We start from the raw sequence: 18,199 nt of genomic DNA, 5'->3' as shown, positions 1-18,199 counted from the left end.
CACAAATGAACTAAAACTGCTTTGTAGTGAGAAAACTTCGAAACGTTTAGTCAGAATGTACGTTTCCAAAAATATAAACTAGAAAGGAGTCGCCAGCAAACTGCCTTGAAATATTTTGTGTTGGCACACGTTCACAAAGTGTCCGAAATTTTTCGTTTTATTTGCGATAAAATTCAAACAAAATGGTTTATGCAGTCTTAGAGTATGTTAGAGACTGCAACATAAGACAACAGAAGATCGAACAGCTCACCTGATAGCAAGAAACCTTGCAAAGAAATTGAACCACAGCTAAAAGCGGCTAAACCATCGTTCGCACATTCTGTCACGCCGTTCTGCTGTCTCTAGAATTGTCTCTAGTACTTCGTGTAAACCTACGTTAATATTCCCTTGATCAATCTCGGACCCAGGTCCACCCGCTGTACGCCGGTGAGCGCACCCGGACGAAAAAGAAGCGGGAGAAGAAAGGTGGGGGAGGGAGGAGGGGCAGGGAGAAGAGAAGGGGAGATATATCCCTTGCGTTTCTTTCTCTCCCAGCTCTTTTCGGGTAACTGATCTTTTTCTCCCTGGCCCGCTTGTGAGTCTGTTCGCAGTCTTAATGAGACGATGCGGGTAGAAACCATTCCCAGTTGTTATAAGACTATTCACGGACTTTGTTGCTCCCTCATCGTTTGTTTTTTTCGTGTTTGCTTTACTTAAAACGTCTAACAGTATTTGACTGCACGAGGCGACTTGGTGCTAAGCTTGTCATAAAATGACTGTGGTGGTAGGGAGACCTGAATTCTTGATTCTTTGCATTTGTTTGAGGCCAAGTAGATACCGCGCTGCGTTCGTCGACCGCTTTAACGATATCATTGCCTTGAGGGGGTGATTTATTTCACTTAGTCGCTGCATAAGAGATGTAGCTCGTAGTTAAGTCGTTACAGCACCCAGCTGGTATCTCGTAGGCTATGGGTACGATTCCTGTTTGGGACTCAATTTTTTTCTTTGTTGCACGTTCGCGACATAATGAATGTATCATCCTTATCGTTTATCACCGAGCTTAAAGTTCCCCGTCTTTATTATTTATTGGAAAAAAGCTTGCAAATGGGAAAAAAATACTAAATTCCATGCATGGAAAGAAAGCTTACAATATCAGTTCAGGGGATAGGGATCGGGAAAATTCGCGAAGCAGGGTCCTACTCTACAATCATTAGCCTGCGTAGCAGGCGCCGTAGTTTCGAGCGCGCGAATGGGAAACGCAAAAGGCGCGTGGGGCCACTCTCGCGCGGTCTTCTCGCAAACACGCACTCTTTTAAACGCGCTAAAAAAAGTACACAGACACTTGCTACACAGACTATACAATCACGCACAATTCCGATTTAACGTCTCGTGCTGACCATATAACTCTGAAGATGTATCGAAGATGCAGGAGACGGGACCTACGGTTCATCGTCCTTTATCCGAGAAGAGTAGAACATTTAATATGTCATGTCGTAAAAAGAGCACGTTCTCCTCAGTTTTTTTTTAAACCCTGAGTGTTGCTCCGGTCTGGGATTCGAACCTGAGACCTCCTGCACAATAGTCCAACCCTAAACTAGCCTGTTCTAACGACTGAGCTAATCGGTCGGCGTTTTTACGGAGAAAATTGGTCAACCTTTAGACGTATTAATCAGTCTGAGAAAAAATGCTGCGTGCATGAGGCGTTGCTTTCAGGAAAATGATGAGCTAAAAATACCTCATCCGAGTGACATATTCACGAGTCCTTCTGGCTAATATAAGATTAACGTCCCATCTACCTACTGCGCTCTAGGCGGATAACCATTCCTCACCCTCAAAAAGAAAAAAAATATACATAAAATAGAACAGTACAACTAATGGGGTGCTGCATCATGAAACACAAATCTTACTTGAAACAGAATCTAGATAGTACCTTTTTAGGTACACCTTGAGGACAAGTTTAGTGGTACAGCATCGAGAACTACTTCTTTCACATTCTTTAAATTGGAAAATCCACGTCGAAATCAATGAAAACTACACAGATAATAGAAAAATCTCTAGGGAACCTCTCGTGATCTGGAATTGCCAATTTACATATGGAGTCAAAAAGGTCTATTAGCAGAGACGAGCGCCCACCAAGTTGTTCTCGCGGGAACGTTTCACACCTTTCACGCTCGGAGACAATTTCTTAAACCACATTTCCCCGGGTATGATGTGTGCAATGAGCACGACGAGACGTGTGAAATCGTTAGTGTGATATAGAGCAGTTTTTAATTGAGTGTAGTAGAACCAAAACCAAAGTAATTACTCTAGCCAATCACAAAACGCAGAGACAATCTAGTGAACCAATCAAAACACGAAGCAAATACATGTAGCTGGTACGAAGCGCGAGTAAACGTGCGCGAGCGAGTCACGATTGGTTTTGGTTTTAGTTCTGATTGGCTGAGAAAGTGGCGCGAGATTTTTAAACCAATCACCGATCGTAGTAATGCAAAACCAAAGCAAACGCAATGAACTTTCGACACTCAAGTGAAAACCGCTCTAATGCGCTTGAGAAATGTTGGCGTGTCTAGCGGAAGATTTTCACAGGACGCAACCCTATAAATTTTGTTTCATCCAGGAGCCTCCTGTGTTTTTGTTTTTACTTTTTCAACAGCTTTTAAAAGCATTTAATTACCTTATTTAAACACAAACTTGCACCTGTTTTATTCCGAAACATACCTATTGACAAGAACCGCGCAGGAGGAATTTGAGTGGGGGGCTTAAACTCGAACGCGGAAGCGTGAGCCAACTACGGGGGGGGGGGGGCGTGCTCCCCGAAAAAAAAAAATTGAATTTGTCTTAGATCCCGTGGGAAATGCATTTAAAAGAAATCGTTTAAACGTTCGGCGCTCGAAAAAAAAAATTAAAAGTATTGCTTAAAACGACAAAATCTTGCGATAAAGAGACGTTTCTCCACAAAACGTTCGAAGTGTATCAATTCGGACACGAACCTTTCTCACCATGTTGGAGTACCGGCAACTGACAGGTAACCAGAACGAATGAAAATAGAAAAAAAAAATCACTTTCATTGTTACAACATGAATTACATTTAGCATGAGATCGAAAATGTAGTGTGGGGAAGCTGTAACAAGGGCCTTGCTGAAAAACTGCGAAGGCTTCAAAACCGCGCAGCTCGTACCCTAATGTCTGCGACCTATGATAGTAATTTAGATGATTTGTTCCGGACACTGGGGTGGCAAAGACTCTATTATCAAAGATTGGAACAGAAGTCTATCCTAATGTATAAAACATTACATGGTATGACTCCTGACTATCTGAGATCTGAAAAGCGCCTTTAGATCTTGTTAGTAAATTAATCACTACAAAACTTCCAGTTTAGACAATTCAGCCGTAACGGTGGAAGATGACCAGTAGAGAGGAACATGGCAAAATCGATTCTTTCTTTTTTTTTTGCACCTTTAAGCGTCAAATCAATCAACAAAGGACGACGAAGCTTTTGTATAAACCTCGAAAAAGCACGACTGCAGTAAACTGACATCTAGGAGGTTTGATAATTCTTTGTCATCAAAGACACGCTTCAGTACGGCCCCAAAAAAGAGGCTGTACTCCCCATTGTAGCTTAAATGGTACTCGGGGGGGGGGGGGTACTCCCTATAATGGCCTTTACGGGCAGGGTCCGCCCGAAAGGTGTACCTTTAATTATCAGGCTTCAGGTATATAAAAGGGTAGGGATTTCACAAGTTTAGATATACGAAAGGGTATGGAAATCTGTCATTTAGGTTTTTTCAAGGGTCCTTTAATTAAAATACTTCGAACAGACGCAATTTATGGCTCTATACTTTCAATTTAAAAAGCGCTACATGAAAATGATAAGAAAACGTCATATTCTATGTCTATACCATGTCTTTCAGGCATATGGAAGGGGTACCGGTTTTTTAGTAAAAGGTATACGAAGGTACATTTTTTTCCAAAATGGTATAAGAAAGGGTTAGGGGTAAGAGCTTGGGGCGGAGCCTCCCCGTTCAAAACTTTTGTCGGTACCCCCCCGGGAAGGTTCCCTGGTGGAGGGAGGGAAGAATTCGGCTTCCCCGGGAGGACTCCATTTTAAAGATACCCCTAAAACATACCAAAATCCTGTTTTGTGGGTGTAGCCCGAAATTTTCACCCAACACAAGTTTAAATTAGTTGACACTGGCAATTTTGATAGTTATTCGGAAATATTATTTTTTGCGTAGCAAATGCCGTTACGGTTTCTGTAATTTTTAACATCAATAACGTAAAGACCCGTAAAAGGCCTCTAAAAGGCTACCACTCCCCCTGGAAAGGTACGACGAAAACCTTCGTCATTTTCGTTGGGAGCTTTCTTTGCGATATCTTGGACCAAAATTGTGGGGAAAATTATCCCCAGACATAAGATCAGCTGAAACTTTAAATATTTTAAGGAAACAGATACGCAAATACGATATTACTCTGCTCATAGATGATGGCTGCAAGGGCTGTTCCCTCTGCTCCTCATAATTATTTTATACAGTTTTAAGTATTTTTAATTCTCTTTTTACATATTTTTTTATATCTGCTCATCAAAATTATCTTTATATAGCTTTAAGTATTTTAATTTCTCTTTATAAATATTTTTTAATATCTAATTATCATAAATATTTTATATAGCTCTAAGTATTTTCATCGTATTTTCATCGTATTATATATCGTTAAATTCTCTTTTAACATATTTTTAATACCTATTAATTCCGTCCCCAAATTAGTATGACCTTGACACATTAATAAAGTTTATCTATCATCTCTATCTATCTATCTAGCTCCCCTCCCGGACCGGCTTCTCTATAGCTAAGTGCATGACCACTATAAACAATATTTATTTTGTTTTATTTTTATTTTTACTGTTATTTAGTAGCACATTATAACTGTTGATGGTTGCTGTTAGAGTTCGATTTGTGTCTTAGCAACTACCATGTAAGAAAGATCTCTGTGGGCAGCTTTCAGGGCTAATACGGGGCCTGCACAGAAACTCAATGTGAAACTGTGCACCTTACAAGTGAGTTTAGTCTGCCGACGATTTCATTATTTTATCGTAAAAATCACAGCATATACCATACGCTAAGATCTAGCATTATATTCAGTATTTTTTCATTACTACTTTCGAAGGCTCCCCAATCTTTCAACTGAAAGCACAACGCACTGGAGTTTCATCAGACCATGTGAAATGGAACGTTTTGTTATCGAGGTACGCAAAAGAGTATCTTCTGTCAAATATGAAAATGGTGAGTTTCTGCACCTCTGCGCTGAAGAAAAAAAAAAAAAATAAAAACACTATTCCCTCCCAAACAACAATCAGGGTCTTAAGGCGTATTCTAGATTCTTATAGACTGTTCTAAGACGAGAAATAGCTACTGTGGTAAGTATTGTTTTGTTTTTGCTTTTGTTTTTTGGTTACGGCCCCAGATATCTGAGTCGGCTAATGGACGAGAAGAAGTTCCGTCAGACGGTTTTAGCAGGGTCTTAGGGCGTATTGTAGATTCTTACAGACTGATCGCTGTTGCTCGCTGTAAGATCAGACATGGCCCTGTCAGAGACAACAACATTAAATGTAGATGTCTCCGACAGGGCCATGTCTGATCTTAAGTTTGTAAATAATAGCGATGAGTGTAAATCTGGACGCAAACACAAATTAATTTCCATTTCCCGGCTTTTTCCCCCCCTTCGGGGCTTCCGGCCCGCGCGTTGAAGCGCCCCCCTTTTCATTTTTAATTAATTTACGATTGTGTGAACGGACTATTAAATTAATCAATTATATAATTAGTTAACTAGCATTGCTTTCGCACGCGCGGAAATTCATTGCAAAAACGCAAGAAATAATCGTAAATTTTCGAAAAATCCTCTATCAGTGACAGCCAAAATAACTTCTAAATATCTGAAACACATGAAATGCAATTAAGTTATAAAAACTGACCAAAAATTCTGACCGCTTGTAAACAGTCCGTAACGGCTGAGCCTGTCAATATATACTACTTATTAACCGAGAGTGAGGTCATTACAGGGGAATCTCAGACCGAGGCCTTGATGTATTGACCGAGCGACAGCGAGGTCAATACATCAAGGTCCAGGTCTGAGATTCCTCTGTAATGACCGAACGGACGAGGTTAATAAGTTATTTATTATATGGCCTTTAAGCACTATTCAAAAAAAGAGTATAATCAAGGGAAACACTTGAAACACTGGAGGTAAAACTCGCTCTCTGTGGCTCTCTTCGTCGCTCATACTAAAGAAGTATCGGTATGCTTATATTTTTCTTTCAGTTATTGAAAAGATAGTTATATTTTGTCGGCATTTTTTGTTGTTTTTGCTCCCTTGCTAGTAGCTTTTACTCACAACTCAAAAAACCGTGGAACCGAGAAAAATTTTCATAATGCCCGGTCATTACAAGAAAATAATGCCCGCTCAGCAGCCAATCAGAGCGCGCGTACTATTGTAGCCATATAATAAAGCTCCTAAACGTCCAAAAACGCCTGAGATACCGTTAAAGTTATAAGAACTCTCTCTCTCTCTCTATACCTCTCTAAACATATCCCTTTGAGGGTAAGCCTGCCAGAAACCGTGACGATCGATCGATCGCGACGAACGTACTTTGTGTCAGCTGCTATATGTTTGAGAGTGACTAAATTATCCAAAGTTTGCTGTCCTAAATATGCCAAATAATGGGTAATGGATAATTAATTGATAATCAGATAATTGCTGTATCTCCACAAGACGGGTATGTGACAATCACATGATAGCCTGCAGAACAGGCGGTTTATTCTGCGGGTCGAAGCGTGAAGTGCGAGTTTTTATTTTGCGGGTCGCGTGGGGGCGAGCGTGAAGCGCGAAGGAAAAATAAACCGCGGTTAATTTTTCCCTCGCGCTCCGCGCTCGTGGGGTCGCGCTTGGCGCGACCTCGTAATAACCACGCAAAAAATAAACCTCATGTTCTGCATGTCACGGGTTTTACCCGACCAATTTCTGGGGTCCGGGTTCGAGGGAAGATTCACGAGGTTTACACGAAGGAGTTAGTGATGAAATGTGCAGGAAATCGATATCTTCTTAGGGGTGTGCACACAGACACAGACTGATCTGCTTCTCTTGCGCTTCTGGTCTTCGAAGTCGAGGTAAGTTGTAATCTTTTCAGCTTGTTCCGTATTCCAGTGTCTCAACATTTCGTGAAGACACCTTTCGCTGTCTTAGCAAGCAAGCAAGCTCGTTTATAGCTGGCTTACCGCCCAAAACTGTGGAAGAAAAGTATGTACTGTCGAATATTTCCTCCCGTGCGAAGTGCTCAAGTTCTAATTCATGTAAGCTTACATGTGAGGGCGAAAGTGAATCCTTTACTGCATGTGCGTAATTATTGAAACTCAATTCCTCTGCATTTTTGTGTGTTTTCTTAACTGACTGTAGTCAAAAGGCAAATTTATTGTATTTCTGTTTTTGCGACGTTACATTCCTCCGTGGAAAGGCAGCTTATATCTTTTGATATGATCATATCTAAAATGAACATTGACATTATTTTTTTCCTGTCCAGCGAGGTACTGTACTTATCTTCCGTTCGTCAGTGACTGAGTAACATAAAATGTAATTGCTACACGCCTGCTGGGATGTGCAAAAGTTATTTAGCAATTATTGGATGACAAGGAATAATGCAGATTGAAAACAACACCCTTTGCATAATTTGAACTCAGCTTTTGCATGAAATAAAGAATATTATTAATATTCTTTATTTATATTCTTTATTTCATGCAAAAGCTGAGTTCAATAATTGTGTTATTTACTATTCAAAATATTTCCAGTGCTTTAAAAGCTCAAGATGCATTTCAAGGTCTACTCAGACGTTTTTGACATAGAGTTAGCTAATTCCTCTGCAGTTGCCATATTTTTAGGCCCTGCCAGGGTAAATTCTGACAAGCGACATGGTGCAAAAAGTAGCGACAGCATACTAACAAAATAGTGACAAACGACAACCCTTCTGGAAAAACTTAAATTCTGACAAGGACAAGCAATTTTCCTTTAATTTAATTACCGACAGTGACATGAAGAGCGATAAAACAGCAATACGGCACATTTTTAAATTTAGACAAGCGACAGGGGAACCCCACTGGCAGGGCCTCTATTTTCCCCTTGAAGCTTTTTTGTGATTTTTGCTAACTTCATCATTCAACATGGAATTTTTTTTTCATCGTAATTTTCAAACCTAGTGAACATTTTTGCACTTTCTAGCTCTGCACCATTGAAGCCTCTGTTATGTGACGTCAGTCATTCTAAAATTATTTTTCTTTTTTTGAGGATTGACATTATTTGTCCAAATTAACTGGCCTTTCAATTGTCCAATAATAGGAGCTTTTTCCAAATTTTGTTGGTGCTAGCCTGGAATTGAAAACCAATTAGAAATGGAAAAATATTTTGAATGGATAATAATTAAATTATCCAAATCATTGTCATTGTTGTTGTGATATTTTCCGAGGTTTGGCTGTGTTAATACAGTATTCGTGAGAGAAAAACCTTCACTGGTTTCGGAAGTTTTTCCTGTCTAATTCACAATCAAAATAGAACTTCAAAGCATTGAAAATTAGTTGGGAAGCAAGGACCAGAAACATTTTTGGCAACAACTTTCAATTACTTCACTTTTAATTGTCATTTGTAAACTCTGAAATAGCTTGTAAGTGTAGAACATAAAGCAACTGAATGAAAACAGATTTAGATAGCAAACTAACAGTAGGAAAGATAAAAATGATAAGTATAGGGCATTAAAAACAGAGAAAGTTGCAAGTGTTATACCGTAATCAAATACCACCTTTGAGTTTTGACGTCTTTGGTGGCTTCCTTCCAACCCTTGCAGTTCACTGTTTTTAGTATGATCTTTTGGAGGAATTAAGTGACTTGCATGGCCCCATGCCTTTATTTGATCAAGTGAGCACGAAAAGTCACATGCCCCACAGAAAAATCTACTTGTCCCAGACAACCATGCACCGATGGAACTTTTTCTGGGACCTGCCATCTGGGAGAGAGGTGAAGAGAGAGTTCATGAAAATTAAAATCAAATTTTTACATGTAGACACCATTCTTTGAACCTCAATGTTTTGTGTTAAGTTTTTTCTGTTATGACAGCTTGAAATCTGTTAGGCATATCTTAGTTTCTGTAAGCCACTTAAAGTAATTTGATTTCTTTTTTCAGGTGTTTATTTGTGGTATCAAGTCTGGTTCATAACCTTATAATCATGGAAGATAAGCTTCATATAACCCACAAAGGTCAGTAATTTATTCCGATGAACTATTTTACTTATTAATTTATGCTTTTGCTGTGGATACATTGGTACCATTAAGGTCGCGCAGGACCCTTGCTCATTAATAAATTCATTAGCCAAATTTCTTGACGGGGTGCTATCTTGTAAAGCTTTAATTCGCTACATTTTGAACATAGATTCCTCTAAAATTTAACAGGGATATTAAGGGATGATGGAATAACATCATGATTGTCCTTTTACTGAGAGATGACCGTTTACTGTAATGTTACAGGCTCTTAAAAGTTTAACTGCAGATAATGCGATTTTGTGTCCAAGTTTTCGGCTACAACAGCGCACCGAATTAAATCATTATATAACCTAGTGATGAATCATAACCTCTTTTGTGTTATGACAAGAACAAAAATTTCGATTTCAAAAACTGCTAGAAGTTATCTGCTTCTAAGAGAGTAAAAATGTGAAATCTAAACTTTGAAACGTGCTATCTTCATTTTGAGAACGAAATTTCAAAATTCGCTCGTCATAACACAATAGAGTGCCCCAAGTTCATGTTCCTCGAGAATCAATTCCTGAAATTCTATATCAGCGAAGAAAACTTGGACACAAAATTGCAGGATTTTCCGCTTCCAAAGACCTTCCGAGACAATGTTTACAAACGACTTGTGCTATATTCGCAGCTGTGAATCTAATTATGATAATTCGCTTTGTTTCAGCGCACGGTACGCAAAGCTGAGAACAATACCATGTAATTACTTGTACAAAGAACTTTAAGAAAAACATTGTCATGAATATTTCGTTTGTTGTCGGCTTCAGTCGTCGCATTTCGTGCATACTCTTTAAATAAATACATACATAATGATCTCAAGGGTCCTGCGTGACCTTAATACAATGCAGAGAACAACATGCAGCTCGCTTATTTCTTTCTGAATCATTGCTGTTAGAATGTGCTTCTTTGTTCTTGTTTCATGGTCTGTTCTTTTCCTATTTCACGCCAACAGTTTCCCATTCTTTCTGATCTGAATGCTCGTTAGACTGGGTATTGTCACAAGTAATTTAATGCACAAAATTCATGGAAAACAGCTTTTTCTTTATAATAGCTTATCTTTAGAATTTGAGTATTTATGTTTAGTAAGGATAATATGAATTATTTTAAAGGTGATGTTTTACCTACCTACCTACCTACCTACCTACCTACCTACCTACCTACCTACCTACCTACCTACCTACCTACCTACCTACCTACCTACCTACCTACCTACCTACCTACCAACCTTCCTACCTACCTACTGATGTTCGTTGCAGTACGCTCGAGTTCGCTTTAGCACTCCTTTTCAAATCAGCCTGACCAGATTCACTTTTCACATCTTGACAGGGATCACTTAATTTCTCTTTATTTAGTTTCTGGTTTGGTGAAATAAACTAGCTCATAAAGAGGTTTATTGACAATAGTGTTTTCTCCATTGTTCTTGTTTGCGTGAGAACCAAGCACTCACATCATTAACAGGTACTTCCTTCAACTTTTTATCAATATCATTGTTATTTGACATAACTTCTTCCTGGGTGATGGCATCTTTGAACTCCTATTCCAGTCTTATAATTCCTTGACTGTCTTTTTGAGTTGTAGAATCTTTGCATGCAACTGTTGTTTGGGGAATAAACACTTTATTTCATCAGCATATCAGGGCTGCAGACATTGGCTGACCCAAATTTGCTCATGTCCGATGAAATCCCAAGTGTGGTCGTACATGATGTCAGGACAATTTTTTGATTGTAAATAATTTTACGGCAACGATGGATAAAAATCTCCCTTGAGTAAATCTTACTTTGTGTGAGGATGATCTTAATTAATTCATGGCTTTCGTAAGTCACTAAATGAGATTGAAACAGATCGCAAGGAAAGTGATAACTCGATAATTTTAAGGAAAAAAATTCAACCTTCTGTTTTTGGTGATGTGCAACCACAATTTTGTTTTGTCCGACCGATGATAAACAAGAAGCTTGTCTCAGCTTGCCCTGTTTCTTTGTTGAAGTACTGGATGAAGGTGATAAGCATTTCCATGACTGTAACATCACTGACTTCATCAGCAAGCAAGCCATAGCAGCCTGCTTTCTTCACCATTTCCAACAACTTTACTAGCAATGCAGAGCCCAGTGCCAAAATGATTTCTCTTACAGAACCCTGTGAAGAATACTGGAAATGCTTCATTCGATCGAGCCCAAGCAATTTAAGCAGATCTAGAAGAGATAAAAACTTTTGGTCGGAAATTTCCTCTTTGACAAGCCAGTATGCTGCATAGAAAGCCTTAAACATGACATCATCTTTCACTATTTTCCTTTCTTGTATCTCGTTATGAAACACTGACACCCATGCTAACATTTCAGCTCCAACAGCATCCTTATGTTGCTGAGTTGCTAAATGTTCTTGAACGGCTAACTTCTTAAAGCGTATGCATGGGGTTGCATTATAAACCTTGGACTTGTTTTGTTGATTTTCTGTATTGTGTTTCTTGCACAAATAGCAAAACATGCCCTTTCCTTCCTCATAAACCAGCCAAGCAATTTCCATTTTATGGTAAAAGTTGAGCATCTTGTCAAACAACCAGCTGTGGACAAATCTATCGCGACTAGGCTTTAGACAGGACTGCTCTTGGGATGTCAGGTGTTGGCAGTTATGGGAAGTGCACTTGTAAAAGTTGTGCACTACAGCTCCCCCAGGAAAAGCAAAGAGGCTCTCAATTTCTTTCTTCATTGCGGTCGTGTTTTCAGGCGTACATTTGACAGACTTTAAGGCTGGGGATCTTAAATTCGTTTCTGGTTGAGCTGCAGTTATTTTGGGGCCATGAGTTGAGGCAAGGGTAGTTAAAGCGTTACTCTTCTCAGTCCCCCTTGCGATCTGATCACCAGGAGAAATTGAGGAGCTTGTTTTGTCAACAGCATTTTCCTTTGGATTACCTGAGAAAATGTTGAATTGAGAAAGCTGCAATAGTAAACACAGCTGTCCACACAAAACGATTTTCCCGCCGACAATTGATAGTCTAAAGTCGCGACACATTTCGCATTCAAAAGTTTTTTTATTTAAATATTCAGTAGTTTTAGTTTGCTAGCTAGCATTGAAAAAACTTCCATATTCTTTCTTAACTGGAAAACAAGACAAGTTTAATTCAGGACCTTAGAATTTATCGCAAATCTCAACTTAAAACAAAAGGGTAAACATATGGAATAACCAGTCGAGACAAACTTTGTCACGTGCAATCAACGCCTGATGCGAAAATTTGCGGAAGAATTTCAGAGTTCTATTGAAATCTTTTTTTTTTCTTTCTAGAGAAGTTAAATATAAAAGTCCTGTATGGTATGGTTGCATACATTTAATAAGTAGTACAAGATTCATTCAGTTTATTCTCTAAATTTTTTATCGTTTAGTTTATCTTCGTGCAAATCTGTGGTAATTACAAAAAGGCCGCCATGTCTAGACTAAATACGGCGCCCACAAAACACTGAAGAAAATATGCACGAAATAATTATATTATCTTCTTCACAGCGTTACCGTCCTTGTCGACTAAATAGGCAAAAGATATATTGCGAAAAAAAGTGAGGTTTAGAAAAAGACGCTGATGGCAAAAGAAACACCAACGACTTTCCGAAGAACCGATCCTTTAGTTACATTTTTAGCTCTTTCTCGATGACTTCGTCCAGACTTATGTTGTCTGTTTGAAAATTAAATTAGCAATGCTGTGCGTTCAATGAGAAGTAATTCGTTATTCAAGCTGCTAAATGAGCAGTCAAACAACACTGCTTGTAAAGATTTACAAAGAGAAGCAGCTGCTTAAAATTTGTTACATGGTTTTTTATTGCTAGTTTTCTTCGGCGGAAATGGTACTGTAAGTGATGTTTCTTGCCAGACCCAAGAAATTCTCCCAAATTTTAATTCTACAATAAAATTACTTTATTCACTTAAGGAAGCGATTCTTACCTTGATCATCCTCCCGATCTTCAGGGTTCTTCTTTTTTGATTTTGCAGAACTCAAAAAAAAAATCATGTAATGTATATTATCCTGATCGCTTTCGCCCGTCCATCTTCGACTGCAGATATGTTACGCAATTTACCGTGAAAGAAACATGACACCACTGCTGTATTTATGTTTGCTCAACTTTAGAAATAATCAGTGGAGAATACATGTGATTTTATTGAGAAAGGTCAACCGATAAACAGACTACACGTCAAGGATATCATACATTTTGATTCAGAAAAGGAATAGCTTATTTTCTACAAAATGTATTTCAAATTATTTACAGCAAGTACCGGTAGGAGTAGCTGGCACAATATGCTCTGACAACTGGCAGATTTCCGCCGGCAACCGGCTTCTAATGACAACCTTGGTAGTATATCATCAATTTATTGCTACAGTTCTCTTTCCTATGGTCAAAAGATGACCACGTCCTTCAGGCAGATTTTTGAATGACCGTTAATTTGAATGCTGGCGGTTAAATATAAGATACAAAATATAAAACAAAATATGTTGAAAGGGTTAATTAGTTCAGTCTTGTGTCAAAGGGATACATTGTGACTTCTGTAGCATTCTTCAAAGTTCACTTCTCACTGTGGCTTGATAGTCCATTTTGGATTGGAGGCATTGACCTCCTAGAGGTCATTCATTCTCTTTCCTGCAGTTGCACCCATCACGTGATTGTTGAGTTGGCGCTGATGTGACATTTGTACGATTTCATGATTGACATGCATGAGTAGCTAACCTTAAGTGGAAAGCATTTGTCGACAGTGCACAGAAACTTTCTTCCAAGGTTGGTTTTAAGATTTCAATTCCATGATGGGTTGCACCGTGTTATGTTCTGTTTTCGCTTTTTTTTCATTTCTCGTTTGTTTTGCTTCTGGGTTATATGTGAGCTTGTGATCATGTCCGTATATGATCACATGCTCTGCTGCGCAATGCTGGAGGAATCAAATCAAATCAAATTTTATTTATACATGTTACACCTAAGAGTAGATACAGTTCTTGTTACAGTGTGTACCTGTGTAAAAGCAAACAATCTATAGATAAAAAAAATTATTTGAAGACAGTCTGATCAACCTTGCATTTGACTTGGTATATTTATTACTATATAGTTTTGTACTGCACTGTGTGCAGCACTCATCAGATAAAATAGCCAACTGCAAAATTTTTACATAACGCTGATATATATAGAAAGAGAAGCGGTATGAGTGGAAAGGTATAAAATTACAACGGTTTTTTGGTTTGAAATAATACAATAGAAGCCATATATAATGCGTGACAATATGCGGTAAAATAAACAGTTGTTATCGCGTGACTACTTTGACATTTTTAAGAAGGAATTTGTTTGCATGTCTACAGGAGGTAACTAATTCATGTCGTTTGTTCAGAGTACCTAAAACAGGTCTGCAGATAATAAAATATTTTTCCCAAAGGCATAGGTTGCAGCAGTTGGAAGCGGGGTTATACGGTGTAGCTTGTTTCAAAATCTTCCATGATAACGTGAAATCAGTTTTAGTGTTCTTCAACTGCCAGATGTGTTTGCTGAGTTCAGTACTGTATTTTTTGCTCGGGGTGGAGAAAGAAGCTTTGTGTTTTGCAAATCTGGTCTTAAAAGAGTTTTCAGTCAAGCCTACGTAGGTTTGGTCGGGTCTGTCGTCATTGGTTGATACTGTCGCTTGATATAAAAGTATCTAAAATATTAAAAATTATCATAGATATTTACAATTAATATTTACAAGTAAAAATTAAAAATAAATTTAATGTCATGTGATTTCCTTACTATGGGAGGGGACACATTCCATAGTTTGCAGGCCATAAATGCGAAAGGTCTATGCATCCATTTTATATTGAAGTTAGGGAGTTTTGGCCTTGTGCTACGCCCACATAAATTACATGGAACATTCTTAAAATTAAATAAATTCACTGACATAGGGTGCTCCCTGGTTGTACAAGCACTTGTACAGAATGGTGTGCCTTGGTAAAACTGATCCTTTTATGAGCACTTTGTTTGGTTTTGAGTCCTCCATCTCTTCTAGTAAAAGTCCAAAACTTGTTGAGTAGCAACTCAGCTTAAATTTAGCATTGTGCTTGTTTACAGGCTTGCCTAAGTCAAATGATTGTGTTGGACAAATTTTACCCAATGTGCCTGCACTTTCGGGTCAGTTGAGACTGATGACCGCCACTGATGCAGATTAATTTTCAGTGTATAGTTTGTGTTTTTGCATCTTTGGATGGTTTTAACCCCAAATCAGCGTTTGGTTGAGAGGAGTGGGTGGGAGGTGTAGTTTCTATTTTTCACAACTGAATGCGACATTGTTGCACAGATGGCCTTTTCCTAGTTGTATTTCCTCGCTAGAGTCCTTGACTCCTGTCTCGGCAATTTCTTGGCTGAGATCAACAGCTTTCACCCCTTCCTTGCAAAGGCTCAACACCTGACTATTTATTAGCAGCAAGGGGAAAATAATGAGGCAAACTGTTTCATCAACATCTCTTTTGCCATGTTTAGAGAAATCCAAAACAAACAGAGTGATGTGGAATGTTAAACTTTTTCCTGAGCCTGTTGGAGTGACCATAAGACATCTCGAACATTAACATAAGCTTCTACTACATTTTGTTTAATCTCCAGTTTCCTTACAACCAAGCTTTGTTAAATCGGGGTTTATAGCTTCTCTGACATTCATTGCATTTCTTTACTTTCTTCTTACCTTGATATCAACACTGTCACACCCCAATCAGAAAACTGGTTGGTAAAAAATGGTACACTGCAAATGAAAAAAGTCTGTTTTCTGCCAAATGATGTGCAAGGTGCAAAACAAGAAAATCACCTTAAAACCTTTTTGGATGTTTCAAAGCTTGAGGATCTGGTTGGTGTGTACTTGACTCCGGGAAACTTAAAGGGTTGTTGGTTTAATGGTAAATACATGGCTGCTACTTAAAAGAAACGGGAGAAACCGGAGTTAAAAGTGAGTGGCTGCTGACGTGAAGCTGCTATGGACGAAGATAGGGCTGTTGAGCTGGATTCAAAGGATTTTGAGGCAATCTTACTTTTGACTAAATACGTAAAGATTAAACAGCTTACGTCATGTTTCAATAATTAAATGCTGACAGGCTTTGATGCATTGTTTACTATGAATGAAGTTTTTAACTACCCCAATACAAGATTGTCAGTGTAGATTCATATAAACTTTGTAAAAAAGTCTTGAAATGAACATTTATAAATGTTCAAGGAAGCAACTGTCTACAATATCCTACCGGTATACGTTGGATCAATAGCGATGTAATGGGTTAAACATACCAAAAACCTAATTTAAAAGCAGAGACTGATACAACGTAGAATGATAGTTGTACTGTATTTCGGCTGGCCAAACTAACCATCTTCATGTACAATGTGAGTTTACATTGGAAGGTGTGTTTTACGTGTGGTGATTGAGGTAGGAGTGCCTCCAATGACAAACAATTGACAATGTCAAAAAACATAAAAAGTATAGTGGAGTCAATATGAAAACCATCCTTAAGTATCATTCACCTCTTGGACGTTTTTACCATCTGCAGATAACCAAATGTAACCCCAATAACAAACACTATGTGATGTTATCCTGTTGTAGTACTTAGAATGGGATCCATGGTTTCTGACAGAAAGATGTTACAAATTTGGGGTGGTAAATGAAATGGGCTGGAGAACCGAATTGTCTTCCATGCCCTACCACAAAGTAAAGAATGTTGGAAAGGATATGAAGATACAGTGCAGTCAATATGAAAAAAAAACATTGGTATTGGTCACAGCTGTTTTCCATGTCGTCAGCATGAAGATGTATCTCCATCTCTCCTATGCTGTAGTTTTCGAAAAAAATAGTGGATACGACCCCATAGGGCTTTTCAGTGAAATATTTACATAAAATAAAATAAAATAAGATAAATGAAAAAATTAAAATAATATTAAAACTTGTGGTTGCATTTGCACCCTTTCCCATACCAGCTTCATCAATTTAAAAAATTAACCTGTCTAGGCAAAGCTTTGAAATAAATAGGGTCAGGTTGCACAGGATTAGAAGGCAAATGAACTTGCTGGGCATAATCAAATAAAAAAAATGCATCTTCCTTTTAAACGAGCAGGTTGGTCTCGTAACATTAAAATCTAAACTGTTTAGAATTGGTGCAACATTTCTCTTACTCTCTTTGCATATGCTTTTGTTAAGACTTCTCTTATGTTCTGGCAAGTTAGCTGACTGAATTGTTATTTGACATGTATGACAGAGGTCAGTCATTGGTTTTGTTATTCTATCTTTGGGCCACAGCTCATTCTAATTCTACTTCCATTACCAAAACAGGCTCTTTAGAGTCTTCTGAAAGCTCAGAATATTGAAAGGAGTACTCAGCTGGCTGTGGCATTCAAATGAAGGTCATGTCGTTCACAACTATCTTCTGTTCGCCTTCTGTGTAGGCGTGATTGACCAGCTTTACCGGTGTTCTCATAGTTTTGTTTTGCTCCAAAAGCGATTTCTTTGCAGGAGAATAAAGCAAGCCTTCTTTCGCTTGGTTGCTATCAGTTTTGGGGTGTGAATGTGACATATTCTAACATATTGCTCTGATTTCGTTTGTTGCCTGAAAGGTTATGGACATAATGCTTATGGTTGCATTCGCACCCTTTCCCACACTGCCTGCTTCATCAGTAGCCTCCTCATTTTCAACGGGAGTGTCAGTGATTTCGTTTTGATCTGCTATGGTCTTCGTGTTCAGAATAAATCTGAAAAATACGACTATAAGTCTTCCACGAGTGAAACGAAGCCTTCAGCGCGAAGCCATTTTTAAGAATGAGCATTTTTTGCATGGTGTCGAAAGGCTTGATTTTGGAGTTAAAGCTGGGAGAATATTCCATTATATCTTATTGAGGTTTGTGTAGTGAAACTTATGGTTGCATTTGCACCCTTT

General features: G+C 38.4%; 1 long non-coding RNA gene and 1 pseudogene across 1 annotated transcript; one reads left to right on the top strand and one right to left on the bottom strand.

Annotated features, from left to right (window-relative positions):
- Positions 1–18,199, bottom strand: part of LOC144648488 (uncharacterized) — a 344,754-nt pseudogene that overhangs the window by 312,285 nt on the left and 14,270 nt on the right.
- LOC144650291 (uncharacterized) lies at positions 6,676–9,338 on the top strand. Its single transcript, XR_013570080.1, has 3 exons — positions 6,676–6,798; positions 6,849–7,139; positions 9,197–9,338. It is a non-coding gene; the product is annotated as an uncharacterized LOC144650291 (long non-coding RNA).

This window comes from Oculina patagonica, chromosome 4, assembly GCF_052425735.1.
Source record: "Oculina patagonica isolate OP01 chromosome 4, crgOcupat, whole genome shotgun sequence".
Classification (NCBI taxonomy): Eukaryota; Metazoa; Cnidaria; class Anthozoa; order Scleractinia; family Oculinidae; genus Oculina; species Oculina patagonica.
Note: the sequence above shows the minus strand (reverse complement) of the source record. Positions and strands in the feature narration are given on the sequence as shown.